Here is a 22,241-nt window from a genome sequence, read left to right on the forward strand (position 1 = left end):
TACCCCCCCAAAGGACCAATCAAAATACTGGAAGAATGCCAGGCACCCAGCATTACTGCTGCACAGGTTAAAGCTGCATTGTCCAAGGCCAAGAATACAGCTTCCATGGGACCCAACAATATCCCCAGCTGTGTTCTACATGAACTAAAAAGTGAAATGGCACCACACCTGTGTGCCCTTTTCAATCACAGTCTTACCTCAGGCTTTGTCCTTACAGAATGGTGCACTGCTATAGTCATAACTCTCCATAAAGGGGGAAGTGACTACAGACCATGGAAATTATCACCCCATTAGCCTGATGAGTCTGATATGTAAGGCTATGGAGTGCATCATCATGGACCTAATTAACAAGGATATAGGAAATCTTCAAACTCTGAATCCCGCGCAATTTGGTTTTGTTAAGGGTAGATTATGCCTGCTCAACCTGGTTGACTTCTTTGAGTCAGTCACTAAAGCTGTGGATGAGGGCAAGGCAGTTCATACAGCCTACCTCAATCTGGCCAAGTCCTTTGATACAATTCCCCACTCAGGAATTATTGATAGACTCACCAAACTAGGCATCAACTCCTATATCACTAGGTGGGTTGCAAATTGGCTCACAGATAGAACCCACAGTGTGAAAGTGGCAGACTCGAAGCAAGACTGCCGACCAGTCACAAGTGTAGTCCCACAGGTATTGGTCTTGGGTCCTCACCTGTTTGGCATCTACTTCTCAGAGGTCTAGGCCAACATGGAGGGACTCTGGCTAACCAAGTTCACCGATGATTGCAAGCTGTGAACCATTATTAACTCCACAAGTGATGTAGATATCTTACAGAAGAGCCTCACTGAGACCAACGACTGGTGTTGAAACCATGGCCTTAAGCTTAATGCCAAAAAATGTGTTGCCATTCCCTTTTGGGAAAAAATAAGTTTCAACTAATTACCACACTGATGGTAGCCCACTGAACACTGAAGGCATTATATGACATCTGGGGACACAGGTTGACAGCAACCTCTCCTTCGACCACCACATTACCACTGTGGTCAGAATGTCCTTCTATATGGCACATCTCATTACCAAGGGTTTTGCATCCAGGAAGAAAGAGGTCATCATCTCCCTCTACTCTTCCCTCATTACACCAATCATCGAGTATAATGCCCCATTTGGCATGTACCTCACTAAACACCTGCAATACAAAAGGCCACAAAAGTACCTCACAAAGAGGATCCTAGGCCTTAAACACATGCCCTACATGGAAAGACTCAAAACACTCCAGCTTTTCTCTGTCTCATATCATCTATTAAGAGGCATTCTCTGCTTGACTTACAAAGCCATGTCTGATCCAGCCCTTTTAGAAATGTTACACCTAAAGAAATCCCAATCTCTCCACACCACATGCTCTAGAGACCTCAACCTCCTTACCACAATCAACAGAACATGCTGGAGGGACAGGTTCATAACCAGAGACCTACCCATGCTCTGGAATAGACTTCCCATACATGTCAAGCAGAGCACCTCACTGGCCCTTGTCAAGACAAATCTTGATGAGTGGATAGGAAATAGAAAGTTCAACTCGGGGATCACTACAGTGGCTCTACTTGATAGAAGCACCAGGAATTAACAGCAGCATGATGCCAGGGGACTTTTATGGGCTAGGCTTGTAAAGGCTTCAGGGCCATTAGCCTAGTACACACGTATGAACCTATGAACTTATGAGGCTCAGTAGGAGCATGGTAGCTAGCTGGTGGGGCACTTGGTGCATGTGAAAAAAAGCACCATACCAGTAAAGCATAGAATGCATACTAAATGGTAACAGCTCACCCATAATCCACTTGTTAAAAAGAAAGATAATTTCCCTATGAAAGGAAACATGAATACTATAATCTTACATATTTTAGCAATGTTCATGACAGAAAAACTACTAATTTATTATGTTCAGTGATTATAATTTGAATGAAGTGCGGGTGTGTTATAGTGTGAGAAGTCAAGGGTGCAGCTACCAAGTCAACAGACATGGGTGCCTCAGCAGAGAGACAACATTCCATTAATCCAAATTCAAGAACAAAGTTGGTCTTATTTTTTTGTTGTGTGAACAGTAAGGAAAATATTTAAAAACAAAAGCAGCACATTTTACCAACATACTGGTGAACAATAATCCACGGTGGTACAGTGGTAGTGTTGTTGCTTCACAGCAAGAGGTTCTCCCGTTTGATTTTCTGCTGGAGTGCGGGGAGTGTCTTCTGTGTGGAGTCGCAGTTGGGTGGGAGTTCGAAAAACATGCGTAAAAGGGTGTGCCTTCGTCAAAGGTTGAACATCGAGCTGGCACCTTGGCGTTCGTCAAAATCTACTGCCAATCCTTAGCAGACCAGAGTTCCGCTGTGGTTACCCTTAACACGGAAAAGCCAAAAGACAACACACACACTGGTGAACAGCAGAGTAGTACGTCTGTTGACAGTTCTTTGAAGCAGAAGCAGGAGTGATCACCTAACAACTCTTGGATTACAATCAGATTTTTGACACCTCAGGAAGAATGTGGGAGAGGGTCTGTCAGCACTTGGGCTAAAAGTTGGAAGCCTTAACACATGAGTTCAAGTAGTTGATTTTTTTGAGCATTTACAACTGCTGTTAAAGAGGTAAAACCTGCTCTGAGAACACAAACCAGTATAATTCGAGCAAAAAATGAAAATAAAAATAGGTTCCGGAAGCTGTGAAAGACATTTGTGATTCACACCCTGACGTTGTATTTACATGGTCTGTGATTCACACCCTGACATTGTATTTACATGGTCTGTGATTCACACCCTGCCGTTGTATTTGCATGGTCTGTGATTCACACCCTGACGTTGTATTTGCATGGTCTGTGATTCACACCCTGACGTTGTATTTACATGGTCTGTGATTCACACCCTGACATTGTATTTACATGGTCTGTGATTCACACCCTGACATTGTATTTACATGGTCTGTGATTCACACCCTGACGTTGTATTTACATGGTCTGTGATTCACACCCTGACGTTGTATTTACATGGTCTGTGATTCACACCCTGACATTGTATTTACATGGTCTGTGATTCACACCCTGATGTTGTATTTACATGGTCTGTGATTCACACCCTGACGTTGTGTTTACATGGTCTGTGATTCACACCCTGACGTTGTATTTACATGGTCTGTGATTCACACCCTGACGTTGTGTTTACATGGTCTGTGATTCACACCCTGACGTTGTATTTACATGGTCTGTGATTCACACCCTGACATTGTATTTACATGGTCTGTGATTCACACCCTGACGTTGTATTTACATGGTCTGTGATTCACACCCTGACATTGTATTTACACGGTCTGTGATTCACACCCTGACGTTGTATTTACATGGTCTGTGATTCACACCCTGACGTTGTATTTACACGGTCTGTGATTCACACCCTGATGTTGTATTTACATGGTCTGTGATTCACACCCTGACGTTGTATTTACACGGTCTGTGATTCACACCCTGACGTTGTATTTACATGGTCTGTGATTCACACCCTCACGTTGTATTTACACGGTCTGTGATTCACACCCTGACGTTGTATTTACATGGTCTGTGATTCACACCCTGACGTTGTATTTACATACTCTGTGATTCACACCCTGATGTTGTATTTACATTGTCTGTGATTCACACCCTGACGTTGTATTTACATGGTCTGTGATTCACACTCTGACGTTGTATTTACATGGTCTGTGATTCACACCCTGACGTTGTATTTACATGGCAGTTAAAAGAAATGATTTCTTTAGGTTTATCATGACTCACATAACGGGGTGAAGGTTGAAGTGGATTCTGGGGAAAACTCCAAGATTACTTTATAGTGGCAGGTTCATTGCAATACAATAACTTTAACCATTTATTTATTTATTTTATATTTGTTTACGGGGAAAGTCTGACTGGGCACGGATTCCATTTTCAATGGAGACCTGGGGAGAAAAACTCCACAAAGATTAGTACAGCAAACACAGAAAATACAAGACACATGTTAATAAAGTACAGTACAGAGTTAAAAAGTTAATAAAATACAGTTTCAAGGCCAAGAAATGAGCAAAAAGTAAACACACTATATGGAGCACAGTGTGTTGCAATAAACAATACAGTTGAAATGACATTTTGTTCAGTCATTTGGTTACATTCATCAGTGGCTAGTACAGTAAACACACATTGATTAAGAGTATAGAAAGGAGTTGCTGCAGGCTTTCATAGAAGGTTAAGATATGATATGATCTAATTAAGTGAAGCTACCCAGGGTCAGAGCAATTACATAACCAAGAACTATGTAAATGGGACTAGAGGGGTATTTTGAAATTATTTTTGTTTTCAGTGGTCCTAATATCTACGGGGATGGTATTCCATGCTTTTGCTACAGAATTAGAAAACAAGGAGTCCCCAGAGCTATTGCTGCTTTTGTCTCTGTCAGCCAGTTCATTTTTGGTGGATCTTAATATGCATTTGTTAGAGTAGATATTAAGTAGACCTTGGAGAGCAGGAACTCTATCAGGATAATATAGAATTTGGTGGGCTATTGTAAGCTGGTTATATGTGAGCAGGATGGGTAATTCTAGCCAGGATAGTTGCTTGAATGCTATGCAGTGATGAGTCCTGAAGGGTGAGTCATTAGCAAACTGAGCTATTTTATTGTAGCGGATGTTTAGTTTGTTAAAGTCTGCTTTGTTTAGGTTGATGAGTATGGAAGAGGCATAGAGGAGTGTGGATAGTAGGTGGGTTCTTGCGATGGTGGCTTTACTGTCATTGGTGAGATACATTTTGCATCTATATAGGGTTCTGACTTTTTATGGACTTTCTTCATTGTCTGTGCAATGTGCATATCGAATTCCATGTTTGTGATCTATGATAACCCCTAGAAGGTTGGTGTGTTGGACAGGTGTGATAGGGGTGTCACTGGCTGAGAATATTGTGAGTGGTGGTATGGGGTCAAAGACTCTAGTGGGATAGCTAGTGGGATATCATTAGCTGTGTTTTATTGGGGTTAAGTATTAGTTGAGAGTTGGTTAACCAGGTTTCAACAGCAGTAAAAGACTCTTGTTTCAATGCCTGGAGTTGAGGGAGTGATGGGGCAGAGTAGATTAGAGTCATCATCATACTGGAGTGGTGTGTTGGGTAGCTTTGTGGAGTTGGCTTGTGAATATGTTGAAAAGAAGAGGTCCAAGAATGGATCCTTGGGGCCCCTCAGGTGACAGGTGACAACTGACAGGTGACAGGTGACAGGCAAGAGGGGAGATAAAGAGTTTTGCCAGCTTACTGCTTGTAGGGGGTTGGTTAGATAGTCTTGAAACCACACTAGTGTGGACTGGCTGAGATTAAGATCGGAGAGAGCAGAAAGGTATTTGGGATGGGAAATGGTATTGAAGGCCTTGGAGAGATCCAGGAATACAGTGGATACTAGGTTATCATTGTTTCAATGTTGGTTTACTGTGTTGGTAAAGCTAATAAGGGCTGTGGTAGTACTGTGATTGGGATGGAATCCATGCTTGGTGTTGGTTAGCAGTTTATTAGTGAGGAGATAGTGCATTATTTGGAAATGTATACATTTTTCGAGGATTTTAGATAAAGGGGATAGAATGGCAATTGGATGGTAATTAGATAGTTCCCAGAGTTACCTCCTTTGTGGAATGGTATTATATGCAAAATATTCCACAGAGAAGGAGCCTGTTACTCTAATAAAGAGCAGTTAATGAGAACGGAGATTGGTTAAAAGATGGCTTTGGCTGCAATCTTTAGATATTCTGCAGGTAATTTGTCAGTGAGCAGGGTTGTGGGTTTAAGCCTATTTATATATTGTGCTAGTTGAGATAGACTGTAAGGAAAAGAGGTTTTGGTCTGCTGGTACAGAAGATAGGTTTAGATGTGAAGTACTATTGGTGAGGGCTAGGATGGATTTGGTGAAGTGTTTGTTGAATTGAGTGGCAATATTATTGGTGGTGGCATCAATGTTTGATGGTGGAGTACTGCTTTTTCCTGGTTGTAAGATTTTATTAATGGCAGCCCAGAATTTTTGTGGGTTAGTTTTGTGTTTTGTTTGGTTCCTTTTGTCTGTCCTAATTTGTTTTTTGGCTTTGCTCCTTAGTTCCTGGTATGCCTGTTAGTTTGAGTTTTATTTTGACGACATGAATCCCATGCTTTAACTCTTTGTTTTAGTAGTAGGCGGGTATCTCTGGTCAGCCAGGGAGCATATTTGGATTTAGTTCTGACAGTTCGGATAGGGGCAGGATGATTTAGAATGCTTAGAAAAGTGTAATTGAAGTAGTCTATGGCAATTTCCAGGGGGAGAGATGAGAGCTGTCTCTAGCTGCATTACTTAAGTGCAGAAATGAGGTCATGGGTTTTGAAATTCTTTGTGTACCAGATTTGTTGGAGAGTGGAAGATTTTAATGGATTCACTTGGTGTCTAATTATAAATGTGGGAAGATGGTCACTGAGGGTGTCTGGGAGGGAGTCTGAGAGGTAGGACTGATATGGTCTATTAGTAAGGATCCAGTCTAGGATGGGCTCCTTTTTGATGCTTTATCTACCCGTGTTGTGGTTTTGATTAGTTGAGTGAAAGTGTATAGGTTAATGTAGTTAGTGGGGTGGAGTGAGTTACAGGAGGACGAGTCGATATCAACATCACCTAATATGACTGTTTCTTGGTGAAATTTTTGGGATGTTCAGTCTAAAATGGATTCTATTGTGTTAATGTTATTGCTGGAGGGTATATAGGTACCAATTATATCTAAGTGTTTTTTGAGTTGATTTTCATCTTAGAGAACATAGTTTCCGCATTACTGAACTTGGGCTGTTCGGTGGCTAACAATTCAATGTTCGGGTTGTTTTTGAAGAGGAGAACAATGCCTCCACCTCTTTTGGATATTCTGTCTTGTCTAGAAACATTGAAACTATATAATAATTCTGATGCATTAAAATAGTTAAGAACACAAAGATATAATGAACTAACTTAGATGTAGTGGCAACCGTGGTTTAGTTTATTTTTCATTACCCCGACTAGGTCAATGATCTCTTTTTATGATAGACCTGAGGTGGCATTACTTCTGACTGGGAAAATTTGGCCAAGATATTGGGTTACTTCCTCTACTCCTTTTGATAAGTGCTGTGGAATCTTTAACATTCATCTGAGCTGCCATGAACTTAGGCAGATGAGGCCTCGGTTTGGTATCTCATCCAAAGGATGGCACACCCAGGAGTGACAGTATTGGAAAATTAATCCAACTACCTGGGGTGGGAAAAGAACACAGAACTTTCTGCAACAAAGGTGAATATATTAACTACTGAGTTACTAATATAACAAACAGGAATATCAGCTTTCCAGTCTTGTCCAAGGAAAACAGCACAAAAAAAACTGTACCAAGCAAATGCCACAACATGAACTGTTTCTTTCTCTATTTCTGGTTTGCTGAAATAACTCCAATAGAAAGATCATAATGCCTTGGGGTATTATCACACCTCTCAAATTATTTGGCCATGATTTCTGGAAAAAGCCAAAAATAATGGGAGGATAAAATAAGGGACAACTTTGAATGTTACTCTAATTCACTTAAAAAGTTAATAGAACAACAAGTTTTGCATCAATATGTATTTTCGCATAATAAAACTAAAATTCTATTGACTTGTATTACTGACTGACTGTAGTCATGAGTGATTTACCAGAAAATCAAAAATGTTGTGAGGGACAGGATAAACATTTAAAGTAAAAATCATGGATATTCTGCAAAAATAAGGATAATTGAGAGATATAGGCAGCGCTCAACTGGGAATGTCTGGTCACAATAACCCATTCCAGCATTTGAATAGTTTTATGGATGTGCAGGATTTTAAATGGTGTAGGTATAATATTCAGAATGTTATTATAACTGTCTATGAACAGGTGTCAGCATAAAGAAATAAGAATTTGTAGATTAAAAGACTGACATAGTTAAAAATACATACCTTAAATTCTTAAGCTGACGTGTCTTCATTTTCAGACATTTTAGTATGGTCTGACATTACTATAACATCTGTAGCACCACAAGCAAAGGACTTAATGAAACTGCATCTGTAGTCAATTTTCCATCTTCAAAATATGGGCCACTACACTACCGCTCATAAGGTGGAACAGGTGTGCAGAATGTGGCACATTTACCAGCAACTAGGAACGGAGCACACAACATGGTTAAAATGTTACTTATTGCTGGCTTTACCACATAACAAGTTCTTCCGTTGTTGTACACTCTCGTGAGATACAACTCATACTGCAAATGTCCAAGGCCACAGCAAACCCCCCCCAAAAAAAAAAAAAAAAAAACATAAGCAACTGCAGTTTACATCAAGCAATCAGGCTTCCAATATGATGAATACCAAAGCAGCCATAACATCAACAAGCAAAATAGTTAAATAAACTACAGCCAAAATCAACCTTCCATCTTCAAAATGAAGAACAGTACATTATTTTGCACAATCTGGAACAGAATGATAACATGTGACACATTCACTAACAACCAGGAAGGAAGCTCATGCTATGGTTAAACTGTGTATTTGAATTTCTTTGATACTCACAGATTCTCTTTGCTTGCCACAGCAGCCACTTGGTTGCAATGTGACGTTTTCCTTTTACACTATTTACAAGATAAAAAAAGATATCCAGCAGTTGTAATATATTGTATTTAACACACACAAATATTCAAACATTAGACTTGAGAGTAAGCTGAAAAAGTTCAGTATGCCCCCCCACACACACACACACATATACATACACAAATAAGCAAATTATTCACATGTTCTCTCTTAGCATCTCTGTCTACAAATTCTCAGTAACAAACTATTTTAGCTTTTCTCACTATCTCATTTATTACTACTTCATTCCACCCACTACCTGGGTATACGTTGACCTTTGACCTCCACACGTGCATGTGCGCACACACACACACACACACACACACACACACACACACACACACACACACACACACACACACACACAACCATGCACACCTATCAACTGCAGCCACTTGCATCACTGTACACCTCAGATCTTTGCTTGAGATCAAGTGAATGAACAAATTCATAAATAATCATGTCCCAGAAATATATCTCAGCTAACTGATATCAGAACCATACAGTGTATCTACACTCTGCCCTCTCAACTTTTTAGTTCAAGAATCAGAAACTGTGAATAACATCAGGAACAGCTTTTAAATATTTTCTTTATGTACTTAGAAAGTTGATAAAATACCAAGCTTTGCACTATCAACCATTTTATGAAGGATAGAAAATCTGAAACATAGCTCTTGACATTTAATGACTGCATTCCACAACAATTTGCCAGAAACCACAACATTTACAAGAGCAGACCAATATAGCTCTCAGTTTATTTGATTAAAAATTCTGGCCAAAGCAAAAAAAAAAATAATAAATAATGGTGGACAAAAAGGTATGAATCTCATATATGTATTTGTCAACCAGGCAAACCCAACGGGCAAAAGTTCACTTATCAGGGGTACCAGGGCAGCACTGTTTGTTTAAGTTGTTTACCAAATGTCACAAAATAGGCAAATGGAGGTGAAAAGTTTCAACCATGTACCTTTGAGTACAAGAAGCAGTTTGTTAACACTAAGTGCTAGACAGCTCCAAACTGCTTAAAGAATAAATGTTGCATATATGTGCATTCTCAGAACATTAACTATGAAGCTGTAATGACTGACAGTAATCTTCAGTGAGTTACAAGAAATTACATTTTATTTTGTTTATCCTTTGTTGACTGTGTTAGTCCCACTAGGCTAGTAGCCTCTATTCAGGGGACACCAGTGATGGTATTTATACTACCGGGGGGAAATTTGGCCAGAGTATCTGGAAACGTCCATTATTTATTTATTTAACATTTGTTAACTGGGAAAGTCTGACTCAGAATGAAGCCTTTCATTAGAAGCCCAGGGAGAAATGCTCCAGACACGTCTTTATAACATGGAAGGAAACTGGACCACCCGGAGAAAACCCACATGAACACAGGGAAGACATGCAGACTCCACACAAAAGGCAGCCCAGCTGAGAATCAAACTGGAAAACCTCTTGCTGTGAGGCAACAAGGCTACCGCTGTAGTGTTGTGCCATTCCATTACTCTTTTCAATAGGTGCCATGGGTTCATTTACAACCACCTGTGCTACCACCAACTCAGGCAGATAGGACCTCAGGTTAATATCTCATCCAAAGGACAACCCATTCAGGAGTACAACACCCCCTTTTTGCTTCACTTCAGTGTCAGCAATCCATCTAACTGGTGTGGTAATAGAACCCATAGCCTACAACACCAACAGTGATGGTGCTACTTGTTGCATCAGTGACACTGAGTGCAAAAATGAGGACAGGACATAAGTATGAGGCAAGATCAGGGATGTTCTGAAAAATTAGATATAGATAAGAGAAAAACTACTTTATTTCACTTAAAAAGTTAATACAGAAGGTTTTCCATAGGTTCCAAGGTTAATAGGAAATTGTTAGGTGAACGGTTTAAAGGCCTTTGCAAGCCTAGCCAATATAATCTGATTTTCCCCAATATATGGCCCCCTAGGTGCAAGAGGATGTCATGAATTTGTGCCTGTGCATTTAATATCTTAAAAATCTCACCTGTCCATAAAGGACATAGGCAGTACCCCAGGTGTGGATTTGTGATTCCTCATCCATTGTTCCAAATTGCATTTGAAGAGGGCCAGGGAAGAGCCTTGTTAATGTGAATATGAAGCCTGTTCCAAAGAAGGAGCAATCTCTGAGACACTTATCTATCTCTTCAGTATGTTTTGTTTGAGTCACAGACTAAGTTTAGATCGATAGATTGAGTGGCCCTCATGCTGTTTGACTTGTAGATTGGCAGCAGATCCATCAGGGCTGGATTTGTGAGTGCCTTGTAGGTCAGGCATAGGTCACTCCTTCATAGTTGGTAGGATACAGAGTAAAGGGATAGGGCTTTTAGTCTATCTATACAGTTCATGTTGTTTATGACTTGTATTTTCCTTGTGAGGAACCTCAAAGGTCACTCCAGCTGCTGTAAGTGCCTACTCAAGTACATGCCAAATGGCGCATTGTACTCAATCATTGGTCTAATGAGGGCAGAGTACAGCCGGACTATAGTTTCCTTGCATCTGGATGCCATTCCTTTACTTGTGAATTGTGCCAGACAAAAGGACTTCCTCACCACTGTTGACACATGGTGGTCAAAGGTCAGGATACCATCTACCTGGGTACCTAGATCTCTCACCTCTAAGTCTACTCATAGGAATGTGATGCTGATGTTGTAATTTACAGGGTATCTGACTTCCCAAAGAGTATGATGTTGCATTTTGTCACATTTAGTTAAAGGCCATAGTCCTGGAACCAATCATTTGTCTGATCTAGACCCTCCTGAAGGTCATCTACATCACTGGGGAAATGCAATGACTGGCTCCAGCTAACTTTGTCAACCAGAGGCCTTCCATATTAGCCTTGACTTCAAAAAAGTATATTTTGAACAAGATTATCCCAGCATTGAGCCCTGTGGCACACCACGGTTAGCTGGCCTCTTGCTGGATCTGGATTCAATTACTATATCTACATGTGTCCTGTCTGTGGGTCAACTGGCTATCAGTCTGGAGATGTAGGGATTTATGTCCTGTTTTGTGAGTTTATTTATAATACCTGAGTGGGGAATTGTGTCAAATGCCTTGGCCAGATCGAGGTAGATGTTATGTACTGTTTTACAGTCATCCATGGCCTTAGTGACATTCTCAAAGAAATCCAGCAGATTCAGTAGGCATGGCCTGCCCTTGACAAAGCTGAACTGGATTGGGTCCAGTGCTTGGAGGTTTCCTATATCATTATTTATCAGGTCCATGGTTATTCTTTCCATGGCCTTACAAATAAGACTAGTCAAACTTATCGGTCTGTATTTCTCTGTTCAGTAGATGTCCCCCCCTCTATGCAGAGGAATCACTATTGCTGTCCTGCCCTCTATCAGGACAAAGTCAGTTCACAGGCTATGGTTAAAGTGAGATCTTAATGGCCCAATAAGTCCTGATTTCATCTGTTTAAGAAGCAACCTGGTATATCGTCAGGCCCCATTGAATCCATGTTTTAGTTTTTTTGAGGAACAGAGCAAAAATATCAGGTAAAAATCTGAGCAGTCTGTGAAAATCTGGACAGTTGATAGGTATTCATGGACATATGAGACCCTAAGCAAAGTAATGGAGCAGACCCCCTCCTCCCTCCATACTGGTATCAAATTGCTTACCTGTCTCTCCTCATTTGCCATAAACGCCGTTGAAACCTGTCAGTGCCCACACTATTTTCTTCAATTTGAATTTAATTTAAAACTTTTATTAAAATGTCTACAGCAAAAACACTAGCCATATAATGAACAAAAAAAATCCTCACATTGAAAACAGCATAAGCAACACTAAACTTTTCTTCATGTGAAACTTGAATTTATTGAAAATGCATTTGATAATCCATTAAACTGCAACAGGGATGCAGGGATTCATAGTCAAACAGCATATGGTGAAGCACTAGTTAGGTACTGTTTGAACAATGTAGGAATTCAAAAGGCAAATGTGTAATTAATTTGCACGCAGCTTGGGACAGCCAACTGGACACAATTATCTTTTTTCTGGGGCAGACTAGAACTGTCTGGTGCAATAAGTTGGTCAGACTCACTTTAGATAAATGACGACTGAGGGAAACAAAAGTGACCTACAATAAACAGCTCATTTAGAGCTTCTAGCCATATAGGGTCATAGGGTCATAGCTATGTAATGGGCTAATGACAGCCTTGGCCTTTTAGGTTCATAGGGTCATAGCTATGTAATGGGCTAATGACAGCCTTGGCCTTTTAGGTTCATAGGGTCATAGCTATGTAATGGGCTAATGACAACCTTGGCCTTTTAGGGCCATAGGGTCATAGCTATGTAATGGGCTACTGATAGCCTTGGGCTTTTAGGTTCATAGGGTCATAGCTATGTAATGGGCTAATGACAGCCTTGGCCTTTTAGGTTCATAGGGTCATAGCTATGTAATAGGCTAATGACAACCTTGGCCTTTTAGGTTCATAGGGTGATAGCTATGTAATAGGCTAATGACAACCTTGGCCTTTTAGGTCCATAGGGTCATAGCTATCTAATGGGCTAATGACAACTTTGGCCTTTTAGGTTCATAGGGTCATAGCTATGTAATGGGCTAATGACTGCCTTGGCCTTTTTAAGCCTTGCCATGCATCCCAATTCTCTGCCAAGTGCTAGTACCATTGATTAGTGTAAGACGGGGCTTGGGATAGGAAACATTTACAAGCAGGGTCCTGGGAAATGAATCATTTACTGTCTACCTGTGTCCATTACAGACAGAGGTGCCAAACCAGAGGTAAATTTCCTGCTCTCCATCTAATTGTCCAAGTTACAATTTAAATTGGGTTAGGGAAGAACTATGCTTTGCATAGATGGGGAGCCTGTTCCATAGAAGGGGTAGTCTTTAGGATGTATCCCTAGCTGTCCAGCAAGTTCTATTTATATTACAGCAAGGTATAAGTCTTTAGAACTGGTAATGCTGGTGTCGTTTGTTTTGCAGATATGCGAGAGGTCCATCAGAGTGAGGGCAAGTGATGCCTTGTATGCTGGCCATAGATCTCCCCTCAACAGCTTGCAGGAGATACAATACAAGGATAGAGCCTTGAGGTGGTATGAATAGGACATGTTATTATGTCTTGTATTCTTTTAGTGAGAAACCTCTGTGGATGTCACATTTGTTAGATTCTGTTGTACATCACATTGATGCTGTTGTACATCTTACTGATGCTGTTGCACATTGTATTGATGCTGTTATGCATCTTATTGATGCTCTTGCACATCGTATTGATGCTGTTGTACATCTTATTGATGCTGTTGTACATCTTATTGATGCTGTAGTACATCTTTTTGATGCTGTTGTACATCTTTTGATGCTGTTATACATCTTGATGCTGTTGTACATCTTATCGATGCTGCTGCACATCGTATCAATGCTGCTGAACATCATATTGATGCTGTTGCACATCATATTGATGATGTTGCACATCTTTTTGATGCTGTTGTACATCTTGATGCTGTTGTACACCTTTTTGATGTTGCACATCGTATTGATGCTGTTGCACATCGTATTGATTCTGTTGTACATCATATTGATGCTGTTGTACATCTTTTTGATACTGTTGTACATGTTATTGATGATGTTGTACATATATTTGATGCTGTTGTACATCTTATTGATGATGTTGTACATCTTATTGATGCTGTTGTACATCTTATCAATGCTGTTGTACAACTTATCGATGCTGTTGTACATCTTTTTGATGTTGCTATACATCTTATTGATCTTGTACATCTTTTTGATGCTGTTGTACATCTTATCGATGCTGTTGTACATCGTATTGATGCTGTTGTACATCTTATTGATGCTGTTGTACATCTTTTTGATGTTTTTGCACATCGTATCGATGCTGTTGCACATCGTATTGATGCTGTTGTACATCGCATTGATGCTGTTGCACATCTTATTGATGCTGCTATACATCTTATTGATGTTGCTATGCATCTTATTGATGCTGTTATGCATCTTATTGATGATGTTGTACATCTTATTGATGCTGTTGTACATCTTTTTGATGCTGTTGCACATCATATCGATGCTGTTGTACATCGTATTGATGCTGTTGTACATCTTTTTGATGTTGTTGCACATCGTATTGATGCTGCTGCACATCGTATTGATGCTGTTGTACATCGTATTGATTCTGTTGTACATCATATTGATGCTGTTGTACATCTTTTTGATTCTGTTGTACATCTTATTGATGTTGTTATACATCTTATTGATGCTGTTGTACATCTTTTTGATGCTGTTGCACATCATATTGATGCTGTTGTACATCGCATTGATGCTGTTGCACATCTTATTGATGCTGCTATACATCTTATTGATGTTGCTATGCATCTTACTGATGCTGTTATGCATCTTATTGATGATGTTGTACATCTTATTGATGCTGTTGTACATCTTTTTGATGCTGTTACACATCATATTGATGTTGTTGTACATCGTATTGATGCTGTTGTACGTCTTATTGATGCTGTTGTACATCTTTTTGATGTTGTTGCACATCGTATTGATGCTGTTGCACATCGTATTGATGCTGTTGTACATCATAATGATGCTGTTGTACATCTTTTTGATTCTGTTGTACATCTCATTGATGCTGTTATACATCTTATTGATGTTGTTATGCATCTTATTGATGCTGTTGCACATCATATTGATGCTGTTGTACATCATATTGATGCTGTTGTACATCTTATTGATGCTGTTGTACATCATATTGATGCTGTTGCACATCGTATTGATGCTGTTGCACTTTGTATTGATGCTGTTGTACATTGTATTGATGCTGTTGTACATCTTTTTGATGTTGTTGCACATCCTTTTGATGATGCACATCATATTGATGTTGTTATACATCTTACTGATGCTGTTGTACATCTTATTGATGCCGTTGTACATCTTATTGATGTTGTTATGCATATTATTGATGATATTATGAATCTTATTGATGCTGTTGTACATCTTACTAATGCTGTTGTACATCTTTCTGATGCTGTTGTACATGTTATGTGCCTTATTGATGCTGTTGTACATCTTATTGATGCTGTTGTACATTGTATTGATGCTGTTATACATCGTATTGATACTGTTATGCACCTTATTGATGCTGCTATACATCTTATTGATGCTGCTGTACATCTTTCTCACGCTGTTATGCATCTTATTGATGCTGTTATACATCTTACTGATGCTGTTATACATCTTACTGATGTTGTGCTTCCACAAAGGTGGCTTGTGTTTTGAGTTAGTTCTTGACTTATTCCTGGTGGGTGCAGCTGCCTCTATGCAGCTATTAACATGCTTGTACAGGGTTTCTGTGAACAGTTTTGCATAGGCAGCCATGTTCTCATTGTTTAGGGGAGGCTTGAAATGTTGCCAGGATATCACATAATATTAGGAAGTAAGCCTTAGTTTGGTTCCTGAACATTCCAGGGTTAGCTGTGATTCTGTATTTTTATTTTTACTTCAAATAAGAGACCCTCTTGTGGCCATTCCTCACCAGAGAGGACATTACTCTAGGGGGTATACAGCTGTCTCCCATATTAGTAAGAACCAAAAATAGTCTGTTTGCACCTGTGTTCGGCATGTTGGCAATCTGGTCCACTGAGTTTGTATTTATAAAATCCAGGAATTTCTGTGTCTGCACATTTGGTGTCTTACATGAGTCCCAGTTAATAGTTGGATAATTAAAGTTGCCTATTAATATGATATTGGTTTGGATGGTGAGTGTTTCTAGTTGCTTAAATATATTTTATGAGTTTCCTGAAACATACAAGGGGACCTATAGCTTGCAAAGAAGTGGTATGAGATTTTGCCTATGGTGATTTGAATATGGAGAAGCTTAAGTGTATTGTTCTGTTTGACCAGTCTTGAGATATATTTATTTTTGAAGTAAATCAAGGCACCTCCCCCTTTAGCTCCTGTTTGTGTAGCAGCTGATCTAAAGGGTGCCCTTCACTGCTTTAAAACATGTCTCAATGACTGTCAGCTTTTTGTAGAATGAAAAGAGCTTGTAAGGAGTGAAGTTTCTTCTTTTTTTCTCTTAGCATTGAACAGAAACACATATAGAAGACTCCTTAACTCATCTGACTTAAGTACCAAACAGCTGTAACCCAACATAATGCATTTCACACCCTTGTGCCTGCAAAAAAATAATTAAAAATGCATTCATAGTTAATATTTTAACACTAAAGTCAGAGATTTCATGCTGCACAATTTATTCACAGATAAATATGCACACTGTCAACAGTCAACAAAACAAGAAAATCAAGAATTGTACCCCAAAAAACATGGCTCATATAATAAAGTCTTAGTTTACTACAATCAATTATTTATTTTATACCATAACTACTCTTGGATGCAGGATACACACACACACACTCACACATGCATTTACTCACACAGACCCATAAACTGGCATATACACACACACACACACACACACACACACACACACACACACACACACACACACACACACACACACACACACACTCACACGTGCATTTACTCACACAGACCCATACACAGGCATACACACAGACACACACACACACACACACACACACACACACACACACACACACACACACACACACACACACACACACACACATGCATTTACTCACACAGACCCATACACAGGCATACCCACAGACACACACACTCACACATGCATTTACTCACACAAACCCATACACAGGTATACACACAGACACACACACTCACACATGCATTTACTCACACAGACCCATACACAGGCATACACACAGACACACACACACTCACACACGCATTTACTCACACAGACCCATACACAGGCATACACACAGACACACAGAGACACACACAGTCACACATGCATTTACTCACAAAGACCCGTACACAGGCATACACACAGACACACACATATGCATTTACTCACACAGATCCATACACAGGAAGCATACACACAGACACACACTCACACATGCATTTACTCACACAGACCCATACACAGGCATACACACAGACACACATACTCACACATGCATTTACTCACACAGATCCATACACAGGCATACACACAGACACACACACTCACACATGCATTTACTCACACAGACACACAGAGACACACACAGACACACAGACACACACACACACACACACACACACACACACACACACACACAGACACACACACACACACACACACACACAGACACACACACACACACACACACACACACACACACACACACACACACACACACACACACACAGGCACACACACACACAGACACACAGGCACAAACACACAGGCACACACACACAGACACACACACAGAGAAACATACGCACACAGAAACACACACACACACACACACACACACACACACACACACACACACACACACACACACACACACACACACACACACACACCTTGTGCCCTGAGCAATGTATGAATATACCTTACTCAGTCCAAAATGATATGCTTGCTCTATAACCTGTTATTCAAACTGCCTGGGTGAGTGAAAAGAAATATAAATGATCTGTGTAAGAACAGAAATAATCACAAAAAAGTGTCATGATTAAGTAAAATAGTGGCTTGCACTGTCAGAAATGCATCTTGCATATAAAATCAGTTGGGTGAGTTTGTTTCAATGGGGTGCTCATTGTGGGGAAAGCACACTTTAATAGGGGGCAAGTATCCACTGTGCCCCCCTGTGCTGCCACTGGAAGTAAGAGGAAGGTAAAAAGTTTAGGACAAGGCAGCAGTGGCACACAAAGAAACACAGAAGACATACATGACTGACAAGGGAGATGCAGATACAATGAAGAAAGGGGAGAACAATGGAGAAAGAGACATCCAACAAACAGAAGTCAGGCAAGGATGCTTGTGAAGACTGAATGAAAAACAGGGTTGGTCATGGGAACAAAAGGGAGTGGGATAGGATGGGACTGCAAAGCTGTCATCCTTACCAGCTATGACCCAGGGGAGCTTAATTCTCACCCCAGGATCGATCTCATACTACTGGCCCTGGCTCAGATGGAGGAGCCAGTGTCCGGCAGAGACATGACTCAAAGAGTTGTTGGAGGGGGGTCTCTAGATGGCAGATTTAGGCATCTAGCTACCAGTAAATCAACTTCCCCCACAATGTTGGTCTGCCAGTGGTGTGTGACAAAGGAGTCACCACCCCTTCAACTGCTACTGTCAGGCACAGGATCCCCAAACTCTGGTCAGGACTGCAGCTACTGTCTTAGGTATGGACATGACCATGGTAGCTTGACCTGCAGAGTTTGTGGGTTCTGGTGGTCCAAATTTTGGGGGGTTAACAGGCCCTGTTGGAATGCCAGATGCAGATCTAGATGCTGTTGCATGTAATTATAAAATAAATGGAGAGAAATCAAATAATAAATAAAATACTTGTATGAAGTACTAAGATAGCAACAAAGAGAGTGGGGGGGAGATGCACAGATACAAATAAAAAATACACTTCACTTGTACTTGTTCTCTGATAACAAGTGAAGCAATATTCTCAGAAGAATAACACATTCTCTAATTGTCTAATAACGACAGGCTATGCAACCAAGGGAGGGCTTTTTTGTGGGTCAAAACTTCTAGAAGTTTAAAATTATACTTTATGGAGCATTTACATCATATTAGGTGTCAGAAACCAAATAATCATTATTTAAATATATTCAAAAACATGCTACTGTCAAATTCAGATTTATTGGTTTTGATAAATTAGTACCTAGAAAACCAAATAGACTTGGATGGCACAAAATATTAACTAAGAAGGAAAGACAGTGGATGATCAAGTGGGGAGATCCTGTTTGGTATCTACTTCTTTGAAGTATAGGCTAACACAGAAGGTCTCAGGCTAATGAAGTTCGCAGATGACTGCAAACTAGGAGCTATAGTCAAGTCCCCAAATGATGTGGACATCCTATAGAAGGGCCTCGCTGAGACAGATGCCGCGTGTCAAAGCCATGGCCTCAAGCTCAATGCCAAAAAGTGCAGTGTCATCCCCTTTGGTAAAAACTCTGTACCCATGAACTACCACATAGGCAGAAATCTACTTAACACCAAATGTGTGATAAGAGACCTTGGGACCCAGGTGAACAGTAGTCTCTCCTTTGATAGTCACATCACCAAAGTAGTCAGGAAGTCCTTCTACGTGGCACACCTCATCATAAAAGGGTTCTCATCCAGGAATAAAGAGGTCATTGTTCCCCACTACTCGACACTCATTAGACCCATTATAGAGTACAACGCCCATTTTGGAATGTACCTCACAAGAAATCTGCAGCAGCTGGAAAGGCCACAGAAGTACCTTACAAAGAGAATTACTGGCCTCAAACAAATGCCCTACACTGACCACCTCAAAAAACTCCAGCTTTACTCCATAGCATATTGCCTACTCTGAGGTGATCTCTGCCTAACATATAAAGCTATGTCAAACCCAGAGCTGTTGGACATGCTACACCTAAAGAAATCCCAATCCCTCTGAGCTACACGCTCTAGGGACCTAAACCTTGTCACCACAATAAACAGGACATGCTGGAGGGATAGAGTCCTGTCCCAGAGACTTCCCATACTCTGGAACAGGCTACCCATCTATGTCAAGCAAAGTTCTTCATTATCACTCTTCAAGAAAAATCTTGATGAGTGGATAGGAAATAGGAATTACGCCCAGTGGATCACTTCTGTGTCTCTGCTTCACAGTGGCACAGGAAAATAACTTTCTTGGGTGGCGTAAGCCAGGGAACCTTGTTGGCTAGGCTTACATAGGCCATTGGGCCGATAGCCTAGTACCTACCTATGAACCTGTGAGATCCATTTAAATAAATATTGGTGATTTTATAATACTATATGAAGAACAATTAGTAATTAAGGGATTGTTTTGATCACTTTAAACATTTTTGAACTTGGCTCTGTTTATTTGCTGTCATTTCCTGATGTTCTTTATTCTTATACTGAATAAGGCTGGATTGTGCTAAAACTGGTCTATAGACCTCATTTCCAGTGTCATTCAAGAAAATACATACTTTTAATGTGAACTTTATTGTTGTTGTTTCTTCTGTGGAGTTAGTTGGATTACATCGTACAGTTTTGCTCCATTGCTTTCATACTGTGTGATTCTGTTTGCAGAAACTAAATTAACTTGTTAAAATTTAAACCCTTAACTGTTTTTTTCTTATTTTCATTTTCAACAGTAGTACAATACAGTGCTGTATTTACAATTTGTGGTAAGATGATTGTAAGTTTCTAACCTATATCACTACTCTGCTACTTTAATAGTAAGGTAATGTGATTCCCTCCCACCCCACATGCACACACTTCCATAGGTTCATAGGTAAGTACAAAGCTAGCTGCCCTTATGGGCCATTTTAAGTCGGGCCATTTTCCCTTTTTGTACTTGAAATGACCAATCCAATTTGGTTAAGATTGGTTTACCCATCTCATGCTCAATAATTATATATTACCCCTAATGAGAATAACTGGCATCATACTGTAGATAATTTGAAGGGTCCATGCATGGGATAAAGCATCTAGGAGCTGCCTCTTTTCATCCATAGATCTAAGTTGCACTTGAAAATAGATAGGAATTAACTTTGTTTTATGTGGATAGGGAGCCTTTTCCACAGTAGTGGAATCTTCTGCAAATTACACCTGTTCCTCCAAACCATTCTAATGATGTTGCAGAAGAGGTTAGATCCCTAGACTGACTATTTCTGATGTCATTTGACTTGCTGACATGCAATAAACACATCAATAATGGGTCAGAGGGTGCCCTGTATGTCAGACACAGGTCACCTCTTTGTAGTCTGTAGGGTACAGAGTATAGCGACTGGGCTTTGAGGTAGTCCACGTAGTACACATCGTTTAGACCTAGTATCCTTTTAGTAAGGTACCTCAGTTTATTTAGCTTTTCTACTGTACCTGAGTGGTGAATTGTATCAAAAGCTTTGGTCTGGTCCAGATATGTGGTATGTTATATTTTATCTTCACCTATTTTTTGTGACCTTTTCAAAAAAAAATTCACCAGGCATGACCTGCCCTTGACAAATCCAAACTGAGATGAGTCGAGTGTTTGGAGGTTCCCTACGTCCTGCTTGATTAATTCCATAAGTCTTTCCATGGCTTTGCATATGATGTCACTCACACTTATGGGTCTGTAATTGTCTGGGTCTGCAGAAAGTCCTCCCTTATGCAGTTGAGTGACTGTAACTGTTCAACACTGACTTGGTACAAACACTGTAAGGAGGGTAACATTGAACATTGTTGTTAGAAGTGTGGCTAAATCATGTTTCATACTATTTAAGATGCATCCAGGGATATTGTCAGGACTCATCTATGAAGTATAACTTTTGATAGTACTTTTAGGACTTTTAGGACCAATCTGACATCTTTCTTTTATTCAAACATTTTTTTTGCCACTGTTTATTTATTTATAAGCTTATACAACTTTGATGAAAACATATTAAGACATTTATAATGACATTAAGACTTTAATCAGAATAGAGGTATTCCCACAGTTAGCACTGAAACTGAGACATTGCAAGAATAAAATATCAGTTTT

This window comes from Protopterus annectens, chromosome 4.part0 (assembly GCF_019279795.1).
Source record: "Protopterus annectens isolate FY-2018-M chromosome 4.part0, PAN1.0, whole genome shotgun sequence".
In the NCBI taxonomy this organism is placed as follows: domain Eukaryota; kingdom Metazoa; phylum Chordata; order Ceratodontiformes; family Protopteridae; genus Protopterus; species Protopterus annectens.